This window comes from Protopterus annectens, chromosome 3.part1 (genome assembly GCF_019279795.1).
Source record: "Protopterus annectens isolate FY-2018-M chromosome 3.part1, PAN1.0, whole genome shotgun sequence".
NCBI classification, from domain to species: Eukaryota; Metazoa; Chordata; order Ceratodontiformes; family Protopteridae; genus Protopterus; species Protopterus annectens.
Genome location: NC_056732.1, coordinates 1,477,750,057 through 1,477,761,069, shown reverse-complemented (window position 1 = coordinate 1,477,761,069; position 11,013 = coordinate 1,477,750,057). Strand labels below are relative to the sequence as shown.

General features: G+C 37.4%; 1 long non-coding RNA gene across 1 annotated transcript in view; it reads right to left on the bottom strand.

Annotated features, from left to right (window-relative positions):
- Nucleotides 1-1,140: 1,140 nt before the first annotated feature.
- LOC122798887 overlaps nucleotides 1,141-11,013 on the bottom strand; it is a 31,874-nt gene continuing 22,001 nt past the window's right edge. The window contains exon 3 of the long non-coding RNA XR_006364328.1: nucleotides 1,141-1,297. This is a non-coding gene — a long non-coding RNA (uncharacterized LOC122798887). The remainder of the gene's footprint in view (nucleotides 1,298-11,013) is intronic.

Sequence of the window (11,013 nt, the reverse complement as noted above, 5' to 3'; positions counted from 1 at the left end):
ATATATTCCCAAGAGCTGTTGCACAAACCATTGAGGACACAAAGCTGTTACAAATATAATTTGTGATCTACTAGTGTGGGGTAAGATGTGAAAATAGCATTACAGGAGGTTAATAGCAGATGGATGTTAAAGCTTGCTTATTTGGCTATTTCTTTATGTATTTTTGCTTAGTTGGTTCTTATCCCAAATTTGTGATGACTGACATTATTTAGTATGCTTTTCTTCTATTTGTAATACGGAAAACAAGACTGTTTTGTGTGTGTATTGAAATTTTATATTTTTATAATAGAAAGTAAACAATTGTTGATAGTGTTGTATTAAATAATTTTTATCTCAAAGTCTCATGGACTGCTTATGTATATAATTAGTCCTAGTATTTCTTCTCTCTAAAAACATGCGTGTATGCTTCCTTCTATAAAGATGACCTGCCCTACTTTAAACAAATTGTTTGTGCCTAGATATATAACTGATATTACAATATTACCACTGAATAGCTCCTTCCTGTTATACATAAAATATTTCTTTATTTTAAATCATTTCTACCTGTTGTTCTTCCATACTTCTGGATGTTTACCATCATGAAAGTCTGATATGCCATTTTCTTTATATAATCCTTCAATGAGGTTCACTGCTAGCAGCCATGCAATAGATCTGCCCGCATAGGCCAGCACCATTGCCAGTCGTTGTAATATGCCCTAATTAAAACAACTGGATACAGACAGGGCTGAGATATCTATTTTCACTAGCTGCTTAAGCACTGCAGTGACGTCACTATCAGGATACACACTTCCATGTGTACATATACGGGTCTATACAGAAGTGAATTTCGCTGAATACGGGTCGCCGAGGGTGTGTTCGCTGGCAATATTCTTCGAAGTACTATAGACCAACCTATACACATATAAACTTCTGCTAGATGTGGCATAACAGTGAAAAGTGTTAATGACAGCACTTTTAATTTCTTTATTTAGACAGTAACAACAGCATTATTTCAATGTTTTGTAGCATAACAGATTATAAACATGTACTATAAACCAATTTCCAGTTTCTACATTTTGGCTCACTTTGGAAGACTAACTATTTCAACAAACTATTCCATAAGCAGTGATTGAACTTTAATTTACTTACTAACAAACAGGGCCTGCTTTCTTCAGGATGCACCTCCCATTGGTAGTACTGCATGGGTGGCGGTCACTCCGTTGTGTGTTGCATACTGATAGGCAGAGTGTGCCCCGTGATGAATTGACAGCGTCATAATATTTTTTGAACTCAGTAGGTGCAGAGTCCTTACATATTTCTGCAGAAAAAGGGAAACAAAGTATTGGATGTGAAATAACAATAGATTACCACTGACTCTGGAGCCCAGAGTGCACATATCAGGGTATAAATGCACAAACTGATTAAAAATATCTGTTGCATAAAGCAGAGCTCTCTATGTCATGGGTGATCCTGGTTTGATTAGTGCCTATTCACTGCACAGAGAGAGATGTATTATATTCAATGACTGGCCTAATGAGAGTTGAGTAAAGGGGGGCCAAAACAATGCATTATTCTATTTTTTGGAAGCCATCTACTCCAGGAATCTACCGCATAGGTTCATAGGAGATTACTACCCTAACAACTTAAGAGCCCTTGCAAGCCTAGCCAATATAACACAATTTTACCTAATACATGGCCCCTAGGGACAAGAGGATGGCATATATTTGTGCCTCTGCCTTGAGTATCTTACAGATTGCCCATGTCCATTCAGGCTGGAGAAATGTAAGACTCCAAAAGTCATGAGATAAGTCCCTATCCTGAAACTGATGTAGTTGGTAACTAGCTGTATCCAGAGCCTGTGAAGTTCATGAGGAATATGGTAGCCTGTATAGAGGAAATTATAGAAATTTGTACAAGATAAATACATCAAAGTTAAAGTTACAGGAAGAAGAACAATCAGAAGTGTCTCAACCAGTCCTTTTAGAAGAAAACTGAGATTGCAAAAACTATCTGGAAAAACATAGTAAAGAGATGCAGGGGGAGATTCCTAAAGTCATGGGGGGGTTGCCAAAATTTCAATTCTATTTCTAGAAGGATTGCTCAGTACACAATGATGGAGCAATTCAAAGACCACAATAATGCTATACTGTTAAGAATGGACTGACATATAGGGCTACAGCTGTCTTGCTGGAAAATTCCACATGCAAATGTGGCAGTCTAGAGAACAGAGAGTATTTAGAAACACATAATCATCATCACCATCTTCTACATGGGAGCAGGGTTTTGCATCGAATGTCACTATCTTTCTCGATTCAATGCCACTCTTCTACTTTCTTTGATGGTCATGCCTAACTGTCACAGGTCTTATCTCATTCAACCTATCTTTATCTTTGCTGGACACCCTCTTTTCTTTATGCCTTGTTCATGTCTCTTCCAAATCTTCTTCAACAGATTTTCTTCTGCATTCCGGCATATGTATCTTAACCATCTTAATCCCTTCTCTTTGACCTTCTCTGCAATTTTGAGCTACTTTGGCTACTTCTCTGATGTCTTCATTTCTTTATCTGTCCTACAGTTTGAATCCTACCACCTGTCTCAGGCACTTCATCTCCACCAGACCTAGCTTTCTAATTTGTTCTGCCTTCACTGCACATATTTATGTACCATACAGTGGTACTGGTCACACCACTGTTTTGAACACTTTACTTTTCAGCTTCTTTGGCATTTTTTTGCAGACTAACCCTGACATTCTATGCTAGTTGGCTGTAGCCCCTCTGATTCTAGCTTTGGCCTTCTCATACAGACCTCCTTTCTTCTCAACCACACTATCCAGGTACTTAAAGCTATTAATCTGTTTTACTACTTTCCCTTCTATCAACATTTTCAGTTTCTTCTGATTTCCCACATTTGTTGCCATGACAATTGTTTTGCTTGTATTCAGTTTCATCCTGTGTGCCTTCAGGTATATTTTCACAATTACTGGCAAATGTTCTCTTTTGTTTGAAGCTCCTATGAAGTTAATGTCATCATATGCTAATTTTTGGGAATGTTGTTCAACATAAAACGTTGCACATTCTTAGTATATTTTAATCACAACCTTATAAATTGTTTACTTTTTTATTTCTCTCTGTGAGCTGTTTTATTCAACATGTCAATATTTAAAAATATTTCATACCCAAGTTTTCTTCCTGATGTACTATATAGAAAAAGAACACATGAGAAGACAGTGTATAGCTATTAAGCACACTTCATCTTCAAAGCACTGAGATTAACTGCAGTAGCATTTTATATTGAAGCCCGGCTTGTTTTACAGATGCATGTACTGCCACTATGTGCTGAACAGTTTTGCTCAGTATAACATAGTCATTATCTTCAAACTTTAAAAATATATGCAATACCAAGAAGTAGAGTCATATACAGTCTGTGGCAGAAACAGAGCACTGAGTGTGAGTTTGTTCATGCTGCAACTAAAACTTACACTTTTCTTAACCCACAACTGTTAATAAATTATTCTTCCACAAACAAACAAAAAAATTCAAATAATTCTGCAAGTTTAATAATTTCACCTATATCAGTTTAAAACTCCAATTAGCTGAGTAAATGGAGCACTGTTGCACTCTTACTATTTCTCAGGTTACTCTTCTGACTGCCGGATACAACCTTCTGCTGTTAGGACCTCAGTATGCAACAGAATCCTGACCCCCTGCTGTCTTAACATCTAAATTCAGCCATTGTCTTCTAACACTGGGAAAATGAAAAAAAACTGAACGATTACAATTCTACTAATATTCACCTTTAGTGTATTCTCCAGTGGTATAGAAGGATAATGTCTAGAGTACTCTTTAGGCAACCTGAAATTGATTAGAGGTTTGGGTGCTTCACTGAGCTGCAGGGGAGGACAGGGGTGCCCATCCTGAGAGGGACGGGGTGGTCCAGGGTTGTCCAATGCCACAGACATTGCAAAATGAGTTCAAGGGATAAGCATCTGGCTACCAAGCTACTTCATCTGTAGCTCTCATTGTAAGCATACGGCAGCATGCACCAGCATCAAGGAGGAAATTGTAATTCCTTCAGTGATGTAGGTCACCTATCATCCTGCCAAAAGAGGGATTAGACTAAAATAAATATGCCCGCATTGCTGGAATGCAACGGCAAATACTAATGCTGATCTACCAGTATGATGGTTCCTCCCAGATCTTGCCCTCTCTTGTGAATACAAAGGACAGCGGAACAAATGGCCTTGTATAGCAGGAGGAGGCTTAGTGCTTGCAGGCACAGTGGGGAAAAATACATAAAAATAATTAAGCTGAATTGTTCAGTGAATAGTATATTAAACTCCTCTTAGCTGAATGCAGGAGATCTCTTGCTATTTATAGAATATACAAACATTCCTTTCAGCTGGTATAAAGATATAAGTAAAGCACACACACAAAGCCTCTACCAAAAAACTGCAAACTCAGAATTGTCTTAAAAAGTGACTGTATTTAGTGCATTCATTCCTTGGACTTTATGAGAATACAATCAACTCATTCGTTGGTCTAGTCTTATAATGCATGGAGGTTAATGCATAATCTTTATTCACCAATCAATTTCACATTAAAAATGAAAATAATCGAATGTACATAAGCTTATGTTTTAAGACAGATAATTACATTTTTGTATAGCTGGAGAGGTTTACCGTGGGAGTTGTTAATGAGCAAGTGCTCCATTAAAGTGGTGTACAAAGGAGGTCTATGTATTAGTCAGAGAAGTTGGCCTCTTGCTACAGGGAGGACTTTGAACCTGGAAAAATGGTTGTGGGGAAATAATCACTGACTGGGGGGGGGTACATTTGTGTTCAGGATAAAGCTCTAACCATGCTAGTGTTTTAAAGTCAAGCAATTAAAAACCTCAGTGAACCATCTCCAGACAGATGGGTTAGGGGAACATTTTAACCAAACATTAAAATCCATGACAAACAGTTATTCACCACATAGGTTCCATGCCTCTACTGATTTGCTATCCACCTAACTATGTAGGGGCCAATTTAGAGCTCATTCAGCTTGTCTATTATGTTGACATGTAGTATGGAGTCAAAAACCTTAGCCAGTTTTTTTTGCAGATGAGACTCGTCTGGCTTGTGGGTCTATAGCTTCTGGATCAGTGATGGGTCTATCTTTGTGAGTGACATTAAAACACCTGTGCATCATACTAAGGTGTGTTTTGTAGTGTTTATTAAGCATCTGTGCATATTAGATTCATGCTGATTCGTCGAAGGCAGTTTTGGCAGATGCAAAAGAAACTGAATGCAGTTTGCTGAAACCACTTTCAAGCGAATATTAAAATAATTTTTTTTGCAGTGGGGTAAGCTCCCCTGCACCCAATGGGGGGGCACCTCCACACCCACAGAATTATATATACCAACTCTGAGGACGCAAAACAGTGGACCTCCACTATTGATGAAAGTAGTTTCAGAGAACTGCATTTGATTTCTTTGCATTCGTCAAAACTACCTTCAAGGAGATGACAGGCTCTCTGTATATTTTCAGGCCCCATGGCTAATTTATTTTTCTGTTTTGGAGAGTACCTTTTGTAAGTATTCTTTTGTTATGATGGGAGGTATGAGATTCTGGGCTCCCTACTGAAATGTTCCCACTAGAAATGCTGAGTGCCAGCATGCCGAAAAGAAAGACTGGAAACGCAGGAGAAGAGCAAATGTCAAAAGTCACTATTCTTCTTTAAACTTCTTATTGCAGAGGGGCAACCCCCCTGCTCTCCCCCAAACCTATATATACCAACACAAGATTTCCATACCTTAGAGAAAATAGTAGAGAAAGTTCTCTGAGGCCCTGGTCAAATTTCCCCAATTAGTAGAAATACCACCGCAAGTCTCTCCTGAAAAGAGGCCACTATCCTAGTCGGACTAACTTGGCTAACAAAAAACAAAAAATACCAAAGGTAGTAGGATTCTTGCCAATATAACCCAGGGAGTTTTTTGTTTATGAAATCAAGGAAATTTTCAGTGTAACCTACAGTTGAGGTATAGGTATCTCAGTTTATCATCAGTTAGTTAAAGTGTCCAAGGATATTGGAATTCTTTTTAATATGAAATTACTCCAGGGTATTAAGAAACCTAACACTGTGAGCACAGAGGGGGTCCTGTAACATTCTATGATATGATAGTTGGTACAGGTACACATGGAAAGAGCTCATGCCACAACAAGGAGTGCATAACAGAAATGGATGTAATGCATAACAGATCAGGGAGTTTAAAGCTGGAGATCAGGTGCTAAGTTTGATCCTCTCCACACAAAACAACTTTTGTTAAATAGCGGGTTCCTTTTGACATAGTGGAAAAATGAAATGTTGTAAATTATAAGGTTAGACAGACTGATAAGGGAAGGCAAGAACAAATAGCATATCAACTTCCTGAATCTGTGGAAAGAAGTGCAGATCTCTGTAGTTAACGTAATGACAGAAAGTGGTGGGACTGGTGGAAAAAAATAAATGATCTCTGTCCCATCAAGTACAGGTAGATGACACAATACCTAAATCACAAGAAACATCAGATAAGGGAGTTTCTGGTAAGAAACAAGAGAGTGTTTTTAGAACTGCCTGGCAAAACAAAATGCATTCAACACTATATCGAGACCATTCTAGGAGAAAAAAATTTAACTTAAAACCTTGCAGTACAGCAGAGCCACAGAGAAAGGCGGTACAGGAGGAAGTACAAAAAATGCTTAGAATGGGGTGGAGTCAAGAAGCAAATGGAACAGCTCATCATAGTACTAGTCCCAAGGCCTGATGGAACAATCATGTTCTTTAATGAATTTGGGATGCTGAGCAGAATTTGAACTTTTGACAGCTACCCAATGCTGAGGGTTAATGAACTAACATAAAGGTTAGGAAAGGCACGCTTCTTAAACACATTAGATTTGACAGAGCTGTACTGGCATATCTTTCTAACAGCTGAAGGTGGAGAGCTTTTTTTCAGTATACTGTGATTTCTTTTGTGCTACATGGTACCCCTGTCACCTTTCTAAGATTAATGGACAGAGTCCTAATGCCCCATCTCAGATTTACTGCTGCTAACCTAGATGATGTCATAATGTACTCTGAGGATCTGGACCTCCATTTAATTAAGGTACAGGCTATATGGGGCTAGAACACTGATCCATATGGATTATTTTCAAGCCAGCCCAGGTGCAAAATAACAAACAGTTATATAGCTGTATTAACAACATTGTAGATAACATTTATTCATTTTAATTATCTTTTTTGATCTATGTTAAACATAACAGGTAGGCAAAATCTAAATGATCACAATGTTATACAGAAATATTAACAAAAATGGAAACGACATATCAGGCAGGTGAAAATCTAAAGTATTACATTAATATGAAAGTGTGTACAAAATGTACAATGAGGGAGGTACAGCCGTGAGAGGGAGAAGAGAAACAGAATGAGAAAAAAGGGCTGAGGGGTAGAGGAGGATGGATTAGAAAGGGAGTGGTTAGAAAGGGGGATTCTGGTAACATGATGAATAACCAAATTACGACAAAAAGGGGGCGAGAGAATAGATGTAGGGGATACAATTGGAGGGTTATGTAGGGGATACAATTGGAGGGTTGTCTTATTTCTGTGAAATGGGAGCAGACAGCAGAGTTAAAGAGATGCTTTTTAGTTAGGAGTGAAAGTTCTACAAATACTGAATATCTTTCAGTTTGAAGGGCATGGAACCATGTTTGGGAGCAGTAATAGAGGCAGCATTTTTGGTGCAGCAAAGTTTGTTTGTGGACAATACAGAACCAACATGTTTAATTCTTAGTCTTTCCTCTCTAACATAACTTCAGACTTTTGTTAAGAACAAAAGTTATCTCTACCTTTTCCCCCACAACCTTCTTTTGTGAGTTAATGAACTGCCTGCATTTCATCCTAATGACCTTCCTCTTGCAAGTCTATATTTTACCTTTGTAATGCAAAGACAACTCGGGGCTCCCTTGATGACTTTATGCTAGCACAGGTTAACTCCAAACTCACTCAACTCAACTTTATCACTACTAACCACTCCCTCCTTATCTTTGCACTGACTAATAAACTTGACAAAATGCAAATTACTAAAGCCTACCACCTAATCTGAGTGAACACTGCCCTATCACCTTCTCATGGTGCAGTAGAATGCCAAAATCTCAACTCCTGTACAATCAATAATGAATTCCAAAGTATTGATTTATCTGTATTCTGTCAAACCAATAATTCTAACTTTGCTTGTGTATTCCTAACCAATAAACTACCATAGCTTCAGTTTAAATAATTTACTATTATCTATAAGTTATAATAAAAGCTCAATAGCTTTAATTAAAGGTTTAATAAAGACCTCCTCAATATAATCAAAAGTTGTGATATAACATTGCTTACTGGGAAAAAATCCAATCACTCCACTGAGAGGAAGAAATACATACTGCTTAGTAACAAAGCCAAGAAAACCATATAGAGACCCAAACTTAAATACTTTAGGGAAAAACAATCAAACACTCTATCTAGTTCCAAGAAGTAAATGGTACAAAAATTAACAAACCACAGGCTTCACTAAGAGCCAGTTTTTCCATGTGCACTAGCTATACAATTTTCTTCCAGCCTCCTTTGGCATAATCCAATTAACCAGACTCCCTCCATTGAACCTACTGAACCCTACTTTCTAGTCTTCTATCTAAACATAAACTCAGTAAAAGAAGGAAAAAAAAACTTTTAGACTTCTTCTCTTATAAAAGCTCTATCAGCACAGATGGTATTTTCTCGTGGTTCCTCACAACATACAATGATTACATTGTCCATCAGGTCTATTCTCCCTTTAATTTAACTCTAATGCACCAAACATTTCCATCATTATGGAAAAAGTTATTCATATCCTCATTCCTAAGAAGAACTCCCTAACAAAGTCTTCTGACATCTGACCTACCTTTCTACTTCCACACCTGAATAAACTACAGAGGAAAGCTATCAGTGGTAAAGGTCTAAACCTATACTACATACTACTACTATTTACAAAGAAACAACCAAGTGTCTGTACAAATATAATATTCTAACCATCTAGCAACATGACTTTACCGATGGGAGAAACAATAGGAAGAAGTGCTCTTAATGCCCTACATTCACTCAGCTGTACCATTCCGACTTCTACTAACCAAGACTAACTCACTGGTGCCCTATGTTTTTGACTTGTCAAAAGTCTTTGACACAGTTAGCTATAGCTTGTTCCTCAATTCCTGTCAGTTTTTCAGTTTTGGTCCAGCCAAGAGTTCATGATTTAGAATCCATCTTCTCAAGAAAATCATTCACAGTTAAGCATGGACAAAAACATTTATCACTTTTTCCAACATTTTCTAGCATCCTACAGGGTTCTGTTTTCAGACCCCTTATGTTCACCCTTTTTATAAACAGCATCTTTTCAAAATTGAAAACAACCAATATTCTCCTTTATGCAGAGAATTTTGTCCATTCCATATCATCCCCATCCTACAAAACCATCTGACTGGAACTACAGTCTGATATCGACAAACTGTTGTACATTCTGTACAAGAACAAAAAGCAAATGCAACTCATTATACTCCCAAAAGCATGTTCACAATTGTCTCTTTCCAATCACACCTTCAACATTTGCTTTCTACCTGAAGAAAAATTCTTTGAAGTCTGCTTGGGGTATATAAATACCTTTGCAAACACTTCCAAGCAAAAATCCTAAACCTCCGTTGTATACTTGGGAGCCATACATATGTCCTCCCATTGTTCATTTGTAAATTGCTTTTCCAGTCTCTTTCTCAATATTTTCTAAGCTCCTCTGATTTATTCTAATAGTTATCATGCAATATTTTAAATGCCCCACTAATTATCCCCCTTTTAACAGCAACATCGGTCCTAAATTTAACTAAAAACTCTACCTGAGCAGGTCTTTCACTCAGGACTCCTGTATCCCTTTACAAAGTTTGGAGGGAAGAAAGTGATAAAGATCTGAACAATTATGTTTAATAGTATTTTAAAAGGTGGGGAAGCACCATCATCTTGGAAGAAAGTCCCATTAGATTCAGCCTCATACAGACCCATTTCAATTTTACACCATGATTATAAAGTGCTTATGTCTATATTAGCTAAAAGAATGGCAAATGTATTGCTATAACTGATAGATATGGATCATTGTGTTTTTTGGAAGGGAATGGAATCATTTGACAGCATTAATAGAACACTGATGATCCAGAAGGAAGCAGAATGTAAGAAAATATGTTTGTTGTTGGTGGGTCTTGATGCAGACAAAACATTCAACAGAGTAAGCTGGGATTTTATGACTAAGGCAATGGAAGCATTTGCATTTCCTGATACAATAATATGGTTATGTAGGTGGATATATGAGGGATCAGAGGCAAAAATTAAAATGGGAGGGTTCCTCTTTGATAAGTTACATTTGAACGGAGAAACCAGGCAGGTTTGTCCTTTTTCCCCCCTTGTTATTTGTGTTATATTTATAGGTTCATAGGTTCATAGGTAAGTACTAGGCTATCTGCCCAAGGGCACCTATAAGCCTAGCCAGAATGCAAGGTAATCATGAAAATTTGGCTTTTTATTTGCAGAAGATAGTCTGAGTCAGTTTCAGGTCTTTTCAGGATATATAAAATTACTGAAGATAAAACAAAGGCTATAGCTATAAACTATGTACCCACACATGAATACAGAGAGACTAACTCAAAAGGTAATACAAAATCTGATGAATTGAAAAGTATTGTTTATGGATATTGATTGCAAGCTACAAAGAGTGAAAATGTTTTTAGTCCCTTTAGTTTTATATACAGGTCAGGCATAGTTTTATTAACCAGAGGAGAAGTTGTGGACAGTAATTAATAAAGAGTTGACGAATTTTATCTGGGAGGGGAAGAAGGCAAGGTTCAAGTGGGATAAGGTGACTCTTCCAATAGAACAAGATGATTTAAGATTACCTATTTTGAAGGGATGTTTTAGAGCTGTGCAGTTCCGGCTCATATACAGAAAGCTATAATTCAAATTAGA